Here is a 14,106-nt window from a genome sequence, read left to right as displayed (position 1 = left end):
GCTGGTGTATGTGGGAGAAAAGGCCATTGTGATGGGAGTCAGTGTGATCTTGAGGAGTGGAAAGCAGTATTCTTGAGATGAAACGTGAGGTATTTCTAAGAGTCCTGGTATTTCTGGGAGAAAATGTCTTGTTTTGGAGAGCCAAAGTCCCATTTTGGGGGCAGAAGCTGGTATTTCTGTGACACTGCCATCTTGATGGGGGTAAGTGTGATCTTGAGGAGTGTAAAGCAGCATTTTGGTTAGAAAATGGGAGCTCTTCCTAAGAGCAGTGCTATTTCTGGGAGAAAAGGAGCTCTACTGGGCATAAAAATGGTGTATCTGTGATAAAATGCCACATTTCTGAAAGAAACTGTCCTCTTGCGGAGTGTAATGCTGTATGTTCCGGAGGAAATGGGAAATATTCAGCAGAGTCCTGGTATTTCTGGGAGAAGAGGTCTGATGTGGGGGGGGGAAGGTGATGTATCTGTGAGAGAGCTGGTGTTTCTGGGAGAAAATGCCAGGTATTGGTGAGGAAACAGATGCTAGAGAGGGAAAAGGCCATCCCTTTGGGAGAGAAGTGGTATTTCTGGGAGAAAATGCCCCAAATCGGGGAGTAAGTGTCATCCTGAGGCGTGTCATGGAGTAGATTTGGGAGGAAATGGAGGTGTTTCACAGAGTAGCGGCACTTCTGGGAGAAAATGTCCTCAGTGGGAAAGACAATGTCCTCTTGAGGGAAGAAAACGGGTCTTTCTTACAGCCAATGTCATCCAATTGGGAGAAAATCTCCTCTCCTGGGGAGAAAAGTGGTCTTTCTGAGAGAAGGTGTCCTCTTCTTGGCTGCAAGTGTCCCATTTGGCATTGTCATGGAGGCTTTTTGGGGAGAAAGCGTGTGGCAGTTGTAAGAGAAGGGGTATTTCTGGGAGCAAATCTCCTCTTTTTGGAAGAGAAGGTGAAATTTCCAAGGGAAAAGTGGCATTTCTGGGAGGAAATGACATAGCTGGGGGAGAAAAGTGGGAACCGGTGGGAAAGAAGATCTTGTACTGGAGAGCAACGGTGGTCTTTTTGGTGTGCCAAGTGGTCTCTTGGGGAGACAACGTGGTAAATAGGGGAGACAATGTCCTCTGGAGGAGTGTCAAGTAGTATTTGGGAGAGCAAACGTCAGGTATTTCTCGGAAACCGGCTGTTTCTGGGAGATAGTAGCAGACTTGGTTGGAAAATGACAGGTGTTTGTGAGAAAGCTGGTATTTTGGGAAAAAAAGGCCGTTTTTTAAAGAATAAGCTGGCATTTCTGGGAGAATATGTCCCATCTTTGGGAGAAAACGGGTGTATGTGGGAGAAAATGTCGTGTATTTGGGAGAAAGCTGGTGTATGTGGGAGAAAAGGCCATTGTGATGGGAGTCAGTGTGATCTTGAGGAGTGGAAAGCAGTATTCTTGAGATGAAACGTGAGGTATTTCTAAGAGTCCTGGTATTTCTGGGAGAAAATGTCTTGTTTTGGAGAGCCAAAGTCCCATTTTGGGGGCAGAAGCTGGTATTTCTGTGACACTGCCATCTTGATGGGGGTAAGTGTGATCTTGAGGAGTGTAAAGCAGCATTTTGGTTAGAAAATGGGAGCTCTTCCTAAGAGCAGTGCTATTTCTGGGAGAAAAGGAGCTCTACTGGGCATAAAAACGGTGTATCTGTGATAAAATGCCACATTTCTGAAAGAAACTGTCCTCTTGCGGAGTGTAATGCTGTATGTTCCGGAGGAAATGGGAAATATTCAGCAGAGTCCTGGTATTTCTGGGAGAAGAGGTCTGATGTGGGGGGGGGAAGGTGATGTATCTGTGAGAAAGCTGGTGTTTCTGGGAGAAAATGCCAGGTATTGGTGAGGAAACAGATGCTAGAGAGGGAAAAGGCCATCCCTTTGGGAGAGAAGTGGTATTTCTGGGAGAAAATGCCCCAAATCGGGGAGTAAGTGTCATCCTGAGGCGTGTCATGGAGTAGATTTGGGAGGAAATGGAGGTGTTTCACAGAGTAGCGGCACTTCTGGGAGAAAATGTCCTCAGTGGGAAAGACAATGTCCTCTTGAGGGAAGAAAACGGGTCTTTCTTACAGCAAATGTCATCCAATTGGGAGAAAATCTCCTCTCTTGGGGAGAAAAGTGGTCTTTCTGAGAGAAGGTGTCCTCTTCTTGGCTGCAAGTGTCCCATTTGGCATTGTCATGGAGGCTTTTTGGGGAGAAAGCGTGTGGCAGTTGTAAGAGAAGGGGTATTTCTGGGAGCAAATCTCCTCTTTTTGGAAGAGAAGGTGAAATTTCCAAGGGAAAAGTGGCATTTCTGGGAGGAAATGACATAGCTGGGGGAGAAAAGTGGGAACCGGTGGGAAAGAAGATCTTGTACTGGAGAGCAACGGTGGTCTTTTTGGTGTGCCAAGTGGTCTCTTGGGGAGACAACGTGGTAAATAGGGGAGACAATGTCCTCTGGAGGAGTGTCAAGTAGTATTTGGGAGAGCAAACGTCAGGTATTTCTCGGAAACCGGCTGTTTCTGGGAGATAGTAGCAGACTTGGTTGGAAAATGACAGGTGTTTGTGAGAAAGCTGGTATTTTGGGAAAAAAAGGCCGTTTTTTAAAGAATAAGCTGGCATTTCTGGGAGAATATGTCCCATCTTTGGGAGAAAACGGGTGTATGTGGGAGAAAATGTCGTGTATTTGGGAGAAAGCTGGTGTATGTGGGAGAAAAGGCCATTGTGATGGGAGTCAGTGTGATCTTGAGGAGTGGAAAGCAGTATTCTTGAGATGAAACGTGAGGTATTTCTAAGAGTCCTGGTATTTCTGGGAGAAAATGTCTTGTTTTGGAGAGCCAAAGTCCCATTTTGGGGGCAGAAGCTGGTATTTCTGTGACACTGCCATCTTGATGGGGGTAAGTGTGATCTTGAGGAGTGTAAAGCAGCATTTTGGTTAGAAAATGGGAGCTCTTCCTAAGAGCAGTGCTATTTCTGGGAGAAAAGGAGCTCTACTGGGCATAAAAATGGTGTATCTGTGATAAAATGCCACGTTTCTGAAAGAAACTGTCCTCTTGCGGAGTGTAATGCTGTATGTTCCGGAGGAAATGGGAAATATTCAGCAGAGTCCTGGTATTTCTGGGAGAAGAGGTCTGATGTGGGGGGGGAAGGTGATGTATCTGTGAGAAAGCTGGTGTTTCTGGGAGAAAATGCCAGGTATTGGTGAGGAAACAGATGCTAGAGAGGGAAAAGGCCATCCCTTTGGGAGAGAAGTGGTATTTCTGGGAGAAAATGCCCCAAATCGGGGAGTAAGTGTCATCCTGAGGCGTGTCATGGAGTAGATTTGGGAGGAAATGGAGGTGTTTCACAGAGTAGCGGCACTTCTGGGAGAAAATGTCCTCAGTGGGAAAGACAATGTCCTCTTGAGGGAAGAAAACAGGTCTTTCTTACAGCAAATGTCATCCAATTGGGAGAAAATCTCCTCTCTTGGGGAGAAAAGTGGTCTTTCTGAGAGAAGGTGTCCTCTTCTTGGCTGCAAGTGTCCCATTTGGCATTGTCATGGAGGCTTTTTGGGGAGAAAGCGTGTGGCAGTTGTAAGAGAAGGGGTATTTCTGGGAGCAAATCTCCTCTTTTTGGAAGAGAAGGTGAAATTTCCAAGGGAAAAGTGGCATTTCTGGGAGGAAATGACATAGCTGGGGGAGAAAAGTGGGAACCGGTGGGAAAGAAGATCTTGTACTGGAGAGCAACGGTGGTCTTTTTGGTGTGCCAAGTGGTCTCTTGGGGAGACAACGTGGTAAATAGGGGAGACAATGTCCTCTGGAGGAGTGTCAAGTAGTATTTGGGAGAGCAAACGTCAGGTATTTCTCGGAAACCGGCTGTTTCTGGGAGATAGTAGCAGACTTGGTTGGAAAATGACAGGTGTTTGTGAGAAAGCTGGTATTTTGGGGAAAAAAGGCCGTTTTTTAAAGAATAAGCTGGCATTTCTGGGAGAATATGTCCCATCTTTGGGAGAAAACGGGTGTATGTGGGAGAAAATGTCGTGTATTTGGGAGAAAGCTGGTGTATGTGGGAGAAAAGGCCATTGTGATGGGAGTCAGTGTGATCTTGAGGAGTGGAAAGCAGTATTCTTGAGATGAAACGTGAGGTATTTCTAAGAGTCCTGGTATTTCTGGGAGAAAATGTCTTGTTTTGGAGAGCCAAAGTCCCATTTTGGGGGCAGAAGCTGGTATTTCTGTGACACTGCCATCTTGATGGGGGTAAGTGTGATCTTGAGGAGTGTAAAGCAGCATTTTGGTTAGAAAATGGGAGCTCTTCCTAAGAGCAGTGCTATTTCTGGGAGAAAAGGAGCTCTACTGGGCATAAAAATGGTGTATCTGTGATAAAATGCCACATTTCTGAAAGAAACTGTCCTCTTGCGGAGTGTAATGCTGTATGTTCCGGAGGAAATGGGAAATATTCAGCAGAGTCCTGGTATTTCTGGGAGAAGAGGTCTGATGTGGGGGGGGGAAGGTGATGTATCTGTGAGAGAGCTGGTGTTTCTGGGAGAAAATGCCAGGTATTGGTGAGGAAACAGATGCTAGAGAGGGAAAAGGCCATCCCTTTGGGAGAGAAGTGGTATTTCTGGGAGAAAATGCCCCAAATCGGGGAGTAAGTGTCATCCTGAGGCGTGTCATGGAGTAGATTTGGGAGGAAATGGAGGTGTTTCACAGAGTAGCGGCACTTCTGGGAGAAAATGTCCTCAGTGGGAAAGACAATGTCCTCTTGAGGGAAGAAAACAGGTCTTTCTTACAGCAAATGTCATCCAATTGGGAGAAAATCTCCTCTCTTGGGGAGAAAAGTGGTCTTTCTGAGAGAAGGTGTCCTCTTCTTGGCTGCAAGTGTCCCATTTGGCATTGTCATGGAGGCTTTTTGGGGAGAAAGCGTGTGGCAGTTGTAAGAGAAGGGGTATTTCTGGGAGCAAATCTCCTCTTTTTGGAAGAGAAGGTGAAATTTCCAAGGGAAAAGTGGCATTTCTGGGAGGAAATGACATAGCTGGGGGAGAAAAGTGGGAACCGGTGGGAAAGAAGATCTTGTACTGGAGAGCAACGGTGGTCTTTTTGGTGTGCCAAGTGGTCTCTTGGGGAGACAACGTGGTAAATAGGGGAGACAATGTCCTCTGGAGGAGTGTCAAGTAGTATTTGGGAGAGCAAACGTCAGGTATTTCTCGGAAACCGGCTGTTTCTGGGAGATAGTAGCAGACTTGGTTGGAAAATGACAGGTGTTTGTGAGAAAGCTGGTATTTTGGGAAGAAAAGGCCATTTTTTAAAGAATAAGCTGGCATTTCTGGGAGAATATGTCCCATCTTTGGGAGAAAACGGGTGTATGTGGGAGAAAATGTCGTGTATTTGGGAGAAAGCTGGTGTATGTGGGAGAAAAGGCCATTGTGATGGGAGTCAGTGTGATCTTGAGGAGTGGAAAGCAGTATTCTTGAGATGAAACGTGAGGTATTTCTAAGAGTCCTGGTATTTCTGGGAGAAAATGTCTTGTTTTGGAGAGCCAAAGTCCCATTTTGGGGGCAGAAGCTGGTATTTCTGTGACACTGCCATCTTGATGGGGGTAAGTGTGATCTTGAGGAGTGTAAAGCAGCATTTTGGTTAGAAAATGGGAGCTCTTCCTAAGAGCAGTGCTATTTCTGGGAGAAAAGGAGCTCTACTGGGCATAAAAATGGTGTATCTGTGATAAAATGCCACATTTCTGAAAGAAACTGTCCTCTTGCGGAGAAGAGGTCTGATGTGGGGGGGGGAAAGTGGCTCTCCAGTACAAGTTCTTCTTTCCCACCGGTTCCCACTTTTCTCCCCCAGCTATGTCATTTCCTCCCAGAAATGCCACTTTTCCCTTGGAAATTTCACCTTCTCTTCCAAAAAGAGGAGATTTGCTCCCAGAAATACCCCTTCTCTTACAACTGCCACACGCTTTCTCCCCAAAAAGCCTCCATGACAATGCCAAATGGGACACTTGCAGCCAAGAAGAGGACACCTTCTCTCAGAAAGACCACTTTTCTCCCCAAGAGAGGAGATTTTCTCCCAATTGGATGACATTTGCTGTAAGAAAGACCCGTTTTCTTCCCTCAAGAGGACATTGTCTTTCCCACTGAGGACATTTTCTCCCAGAAGTGCCGCTACTCTGTGAAACACCTCCATTTCCTCCCAAATCTACTCCATGACACGCCTCAGGATGACACTTACTCCCCGATTTGGGGCATTTTCTCCCAGAAATACCACTTCTCTCCCAAAGGGATGGCCTTTTCCCTCTCTAGCATCTGTTTCCTCACCAATACCTGGCATTTTCTCCCAGAAACACCAGCTCTCTCACAGATACATCACCTTCCCCCCCCCACATCAGACCTCTTCTCCCAGAAATACCAGGACTCTGCTGAATATTTCCCATTTCCTCCGGAACATACAGCATTACACTCCGCAAGAGGACAGTTTCTTTCAGAAATGTGGCATTTTATCACAGATACACCATTTTTATGCCCAGTAGAGCTCCTTTTCTCCCAGAAATAGCACTGCTCTTAGGAAGAGCTCCCACTTTCTAACCAAAATGCTGCTTTACACTCCTCAAGATCACACTTACCCCCATCAAGATGGCAGTGTCACAGAAATACCAGCTTCTGCCCCCAAAATGGGACTTTGGCTCTCCAAAACAAGACATTTTCTCCCAGAAATACCAGGACTCTTAGAAATACCTCACGTTTCATCTCAAGAATACTGCTTTCCACTCCTCAAGATCACACTGACTCCCATCACAATGGCCTTTTCTCCCACATACACCAGCTTTCTCCCAAATACACGACATTTTCTCCCACATACACCCGTTTTCTCCCAAAGATGGGACATATTCTCCCAGAAATGCCAGCTTATTCTTTAAAAAACGGCCTTTTTTTCCCAAAATACCAGCTTTCTCACAAACACCTGTCATTTTCCAACCAAGTCTGCTACTATCTCCCAGAAACAGCCGGTTTCCGAGAAATACCTGACGTTTGCTCTCCCAAATACTACTTGACACTCCTCCAGAGGACATTGTCTCCCCTATTTACCACGTTGTCTCCCCAAGAGACCACTTGGCACACCAAAAAGACCACCGTTGCTCTCCAGTACAAGATCTTCTTTCCCACCGGTTCCCACTTTTCTCCCCCAGCTATGTCATTTCCTCCCAGAAATGCCACTTTTCCCTTGGAAATTTCACCTTCTCTTCCAAAAAGAGGAGATTTGCTCCCAGAAATACCCCTTCTCTTACAACTGCCACACGCTTTCTCCCCAAAAAGCCTCCATGACAATGCCAAATGGGACACTTGCAGCCAAGAAGAGGACACCTTCTCTCAGAAAGACCACTTTTCTCCCCAAGAGAGGAGATTTTCTCCCAATTGGATGACATTTGCTGTAAGAAAGACCCGTTTTCTTCCCTCAAGAGGACATTGTCTTTCCCACTGAGGACATTTTCTCCCAGAAGTGCCGCTACTCTGTGAAACACCTCCATTTCCTCCCAAATCTACTCCATGACACGCCTCAGGATGACACTTACTCCCCGATTTGGGGCATTTTCTCCCAGAAATACCACTTCTCTCCCAAAGGGATGGCCTTTTCCCTCTCTAGCATCTGTTTCCTCACCAATACCTGGCATTTTCTCCCAGAAACACCAGCTTTCTCACAGATACATCACCTTCCCCCCCCACATCAGACCTCTTCTCCCAGAAATACCAGGACTCTGCTGAATATTTCCCATTTCCTCCGGAACATACAGCATTACACTCCGCAAGAGGACAGTTTCTTTCAGAAATGTGGCATTTTATCACAGATACACCATTTTTATGCCCAGTAGAGCTCCTTTTCTCCCAGAAATAGCACTGCTCTTAGGAAGAGCTCCCATTTTCTAACCAAAATGCTGCTTTACACTCCTCAAGATCACACTTACCCCCATCAAGATGGCAGTGTCACAGAAATACCAGCTTCTGCCCCCAAAATGGGACTTTGGCTCTCCAAAACAAGACATTTTCTCCCAGAAATACCAGGACTCTTAGAAATACCTCACGTTTCATCTCAAGAATACTGCTTTCCACTCCTCAAGATCACACTGACTCCCATCACAATGGCCTTTTCTCCCACATACACCAGCTTTCTCCCAAATACACGACATTTTCTCCCACATACACCCGTTTTCTCCCAAAGATGGGACATATTCTCCCAGAAATGCCAGCTTATTCTTTAAAAAACGGCCTTTTTTCCCCAAAATACCAGCTTTCTCACAAACACCTGTCATTTTCCAACCAAGTCTGCTACTATCTCCCAGAAACAGCCGGTTTCCGAGAAATACCTGACGTTTGCTCTCCCAAATACTACTTGACACTCCTCCAGAGGACATTGTCTCCCCTATTTACCACGTTGTCTCCCCAAGAGACCACTTGGCACACCAAAAAGACCACCGTTGCTCTCCAGTACAAGATCTTCTTTCCCACCGGTTCCCACTTTTCTCCCCCAGCTATGTCATTTCCTCCCAGAAATGCCACTTTTCCCTTGGAAATTTCACCTTCTCTTCCAAAAAGAGGAGATTTGCTCCCAGAAATACCCCTTCTCTTACAACTGCCACACGCTTTCTCCCCAAAAAGCCTCCATGACAATGCCAAATGGGACACTTGCAGCCAAGAAGAGGACACCTTCTCTCAGAAAGACCACTTTTCTCCCCAAGAGAGGAGATTTTCTCCCAATTGGATGACATTTGCTGTAAGAAAGACCCGTTTTCTTCCCTCAAGAGGACATTGTCTTTCCCACTGAGGACATTTTCTCCCAGAAGTGCCGCTACTCTGTGAAACACCTCCATTTCCTCCCAAATCTACTCCATGACACGCCTCAGGATGACACTTACTCCCCGATTTGGGGCATTTTCTCCCAGAAATACCACTTCTCTCCCAAAGGGATGGCCTTTTCCCTCTCTAGCATCTGTTTCCTCACCAATACCTGGCATTTTCTCCCAGAAACACCAGCTCTCTCACAGATACATCACCTTCCCCCCCCCACATCAGACCTCTTCTCCCAGAAATACCAGGACTCTGCTGAATATTTCCCATTTCCTCCGGAACATACAGCATTACACTCCGCAAGAGGACAGTTTCTTTCAGAAATGTGGCATTTTATCACAGATACACCATTTTTATGCCCAGTAGAGCTCCTTTTCTCCCAGAAATAGCACTGCTCTTAGGAAGAGCTCCCATTTTCTAACCAAAATGCTGCTTTACACTCCTCAAGATCACACTTACCCCCATCAAGATGGCAGTGTCACAGAAATACCAGCTTCTGCCCCCAAAATGGGACTTTGGCTCTCCAAAACAAGACATTTTCTCCCAGAAATACCAGGACTCTTAGAAATACCTCACGTTTCATCTCAAGAATACTGCTTTCCACTCCTCAAGATCACACTGACTCCCATCACAATGGCCTTTTCTCCCACATACACCAGCTTTCTCCCAAATACACGACATTTTCTCCCACATACACCCGTTTTCTCCCAAAGATGGGACATATTCTCCCAGAAATGCCAGCTTATTCTTTAAAAAACGGCCTTTTTTTCCCAAAATACCAGCTTTCTCACAAACACCTGTCATTTTCCAACCAAGTCTGCTACTATCTCCCAGAAACAGCCGGTTTCCGAGAAATACCTGACGTTTGCTCTCCCAAATACTACTTGACACTCCTCCAGAGGACATTGTCTCCCCTATTTACCACGTTGTCTCCCCAAGAGACCACTTGGCACACCAAAAAGACCACCGTTGCTCTCCAGTACAAGATCTTCTTTCCCACCGGTTCCCACTTTTCTCCCCCAGCTATGTCATTTCCTCCCAGAAATGCCACTTTTCCCTTGGAAATTTCACCTTCTCTTCCAAAAAGAGGAGATTTGCTCCCAGAAATACCCCTTCTCTTACAACTGCCACACGCTTTCTCCCCAAAAAGCCTCCATGACAATGCCAAATGGGACACTTGCAGCCAAGAAGAGGACACCTTCTCTCAGAAAGACCACTTTTCTCCCCAAGAGAGGAGATTTTCTCCCAATTGGATGACATTTGCTGTAAGAAAGACCCGTTTTCTTCCCTCAAGAGGACATTGTCTTTCCCACTGAGGACATTTTCTCCCAGAAGTGCCGCTACTCTGTGAAACACCTCCATTTCCTCCCAAATCTACTCCATGACACGCCTCAGGATGACACTTACTCCCCGATTTGGGGCATTTTCTCCCAGAAATACCACTTCTCTCCCAAAGGGATGGCCTTTTCCCTCTCTAGCATCTGTTTCCTCACCAATACCTGGCATTTTCTCCCAGAAACACCAGCTTTCTCACAGATACATCACCTTCCCCCCCCCACATCAGACCTCTTCTCCCAGAAATACCAGGACTCTGCTGAATATTTCCCATTTCCTCCGGAACATACAGCATTACACTCCGCAAGAGGACAGTTTCTTTCAGAAATGTGGCCTTTTATCACAGATACACCATTTTTATGCCCAGTAGAGCTCCTTTTCTCCCAGAAATAGCACTGCTCTTAGGAAGAGCTCCCACTTTCTAACCAAAATGCTGCTTTACACTCCTCAAGATCACACTTACCCCCATCAAGATGGCAGTGTCACAGAAATACCAGCTTCTGCCCCCAAAATGGGACTTTGGCTCTCCAAAACAAGACATTTTCTCCCAGAAATACCAGGACTCTTAGAAATACCTCACGTTTCATCTCAAGAATACTGCTTTCCATTCCTCAAGATCACACTGACTCCCATCACAATGGCCTTTTCTCCCACATACACCAGCTTTCTCCCAAATACACGACATTTTCTCCCACATACACCCGTTTTCTCCCAAAGATGGGACATATTCTCCCAGAAATGCCAGCTTATTCTTTAAAAAACGGCCTTTTTTCCCCAAAATACCAGCTTTCTCACAAACACCTGTCATTTTCCAACCAAGTCTGCTACTATCTCCCAGAAACAGCCGGTTTCCGAGAAATACCTGACGTTTGCTCTCCCAAATACTACTTGACACTCCTCCAGAGGACATTGTCTCCCCTATTTACCACGTTGTCTCCCCAAGAGACCACTTGGCACACCAAAAAGACCACCGTTGCTCTCCAGTACAAGATCTTCTTTCCCACCGGTTCCCACTTTTCTCCCCCAGCTATGTCATTTCCTCCCAGAAATGCCACTTTTCCCTTGGAAATTTCACCTTCTCTTCCAAAAAGAGGAGATTTGCTCCCAGAAATACCCCTTCTCTTACAACTGCCACACGCTTTCTCCCCAAAAAGCCTCCATGACAATGCCAAATGGGACACTTGCAGCCAAGAAGAGGACACCTTCTCTCAGAAAGACCACTTTTCTCCCCAAGAGAGGAGATTTTCTCCCAATTGGATGACATTTGCTGTAAGAAAGACCCGTTTTCTTCCCTCAAGAGGACATTGTCTTTCCCACTGAGGACATTTTCTCCCAGAAGTGCCGCTACTCTGTGAAACACCTCCATTTCCTCCCAAATCTACTCCATGACACGCCTCAGGATGACACTTACTCCCCGATTTGGGGCATTTTCTCCCAGAAATACCACTTCTCTCCCAAAGGGATGGCCTTTTCCCTCTCTAGCATCTGTTTCCTCACCAATACCTGGCATTTTCTCCCAGAAACACCAGCTCTCTCACAGATACATCACCTTCCCCCCCCCACATCAGACCTCTTCTCCCAGAAATACCAGGACTCTGCTGAATATTTCCCATTTCCTCCGGAACATACAGCATTACACTCCGCAAGAGGACAGTTTCTTTCAGAAATGTGGCATTTTATCACAGATACACCATTTTTATGCCCAGTAGAGCTCCTTTTCTCCCAGAAATAGCACTGCTCTTAGGAAGAGCTCCCATTTTCTAACCAAAATGCTGCTTTACACTCCTCAAGATCACACTTACCCCCATCAAGATGGCAGTGTCACAGAAATACCAGCTTCTGCCCCCAAAATGGGACTTTGGCTCTCCAAAACAAGACATTTTCTCCCAGAAATACCAGGACTCTTAGAAATACCTCACGTTTCATCTCAAGAATACTGCTTTCCATTCCTCAAGATCACACTGACTCCCATCACAATGGCCTTTTCTCCCACATACACCAGCTTTCTCCCAAATACACGACATTTTCTCCCACATACACCCGTTTTCTCCCAAAGATGGGACATATTCTCCCAGAAATGCCAGCTTATTCTTTAAAAAACGGCCTTTTTTTCCCAAAATACCAGCTTTCTCACAAACACCTGTCATTTTCCAACCAAGTCTGCTACTATCTCCCAGAAACAGCCGGTTTCCGAGAAATACCTGACGTTTGCTCTCCCAAATACTACTTGACACTCCTCCAGAGGACATTGTCTCCCCTATTTACCACGTTGTCTCCCCAAGAGACCACTTGGCACACCAAAAAGACCACCGTTGCTCTCCAGTACAAGATCTTCTTTCCCACCGGTTCCCACTTTTCTCCCCCAGCTATGTCATTTCCTCCCAGAAATGCCACTTTTCCCTTGGAAATTTCACCTTCTCTTCCAAAAAGAGGAGATTTGCTCCCAGAAATACCCCTTCTCTTACAACTGCCACACGCTTTCTCCCCAAAAAGCCTCCATGACAATGCCAAATGGGACACTTGCAGCCAAGAAGAGGACACCTTCTCTCAGAAAGACCACTTTTCTCCCCAAGAGAGGAGATTTTCTCCCAATTGGATGACATTTGCTGTAAGAAAGACCCGTTTTCTTCCCTCAAGAGGACATTGTCTTTCCCACTGAGGACATTTTCTCCCAGAAGTGCCGCTACTCTGTGAAACACCTCCATTTCCTCCCAAATCTACTCCATGACACGCCTCAGGATGACACTTACTCCCCGATTTGGGGCATTTTCTCCCAGAAATACCACTTCTCTCCCAAAGGGATGGCCTTTTCCCTCTCTAGCATCTGTTTCCTCACCAATACCTGGCATTTTCTCCCAGAAACACCAGCTTTCTCACAGATACATCACCTTCCCCCCCCCACATCAGACCTCTTCTCCCAGAAATACCAGGACTCTGCTGAATATTTCCCATTTCCTCCGGAACATACAGCATTACACTCCGCAAGAGGACAGTTTCTTTCAGAAATGTGGCCTTTTATCACAGATACACCATTTTTATGCCCAGTAGAGCTCCTTTTCTCCCAGAAATAGCACTGCTCTTAGGAAGAGCTCCCACTTTCTAACCAAAATGCTGCTTTACACTCCTCAAGATCACACTTACCCCCATCAAGATGGCAGTGTCACAGAAATACCAGCTTCTGCCCCCAAAATGGGACTTTGGCTCTCCAAAACAAGACATTTTCTCCCAGAAATACCAGGACTCTTAGAAATACCTCACGTTTCATCTCAAGAATACTGCTTTCCATTCCTCAAGATCACACTGACTCCCATCACAATGGCCTTTTCTCCCACATACACCAGCTTTCTCCCAAATACACGACATTTTCTCCCACATACACCCGTTTTCTCCCAAAGATGGGACATATTCTCCCAGAAATGCCAGCTTATTCTTTAAAAAACGGCCTTTTTTCCCCAAAATACCAGCTTTCTCACAAACACCTGTCATTTTCCAACCAAGTCTGCTACTATCTCCCAGAAACAGCCGGTTTCCGAGAAATACCTGACGTTTGCTCTCCCAAATACTACTTGACACTCCTCCAGAGGACATTGTCTCCCCTATTTACCACGTTGTCTCCCCAAGAGACCACTTGGCACACCAAAAAGACCACCGTTGCTCTCCAGTACAAGATCTTCTTTCCCACCGGTTCCCACTTTTCTCCCCCAGCTATGTCATTTCCTCCCAGAAATGCCACTTTTCCCTTGGAAATTTCACCTTCTCTTCCAAAAAGAGGAGATTTGCTCCCAGAAATACCCCTTCTCTTACAACTGCCACACGCTTTCTCCCCAAAAAGCCTCCATGACAATGCCAAATGGGACACTTGCAGCCAAGAAGAGGACACCTTCTCTCAGAAAGACCACTTTTCTCCCCAAGAGAGGAGATTTTCTCCCAATTGGATGACATTTGCTGTAAGAAAGACCCGTTTTCTTCCCTCAAGA

The sequence above is a fragment of the Phasianus colchicus genome, chromosome 4 (genome assembly GCF_987193195.1).
Source record: "Phasianus colchicus chromosome 4, bPhaCol1.hap1.1, whole genome shotgun sequence".
NCBI lineage: Eukaryota > Metazoa > Chordata > Aves > Galliformes > Phasianidae > Phasianus > Phasianus colchicus.
The sequence above is the reverse complement of the archived record's forward strand: the minus strand, read 5'-3'. Positions refer to the sequence as shown.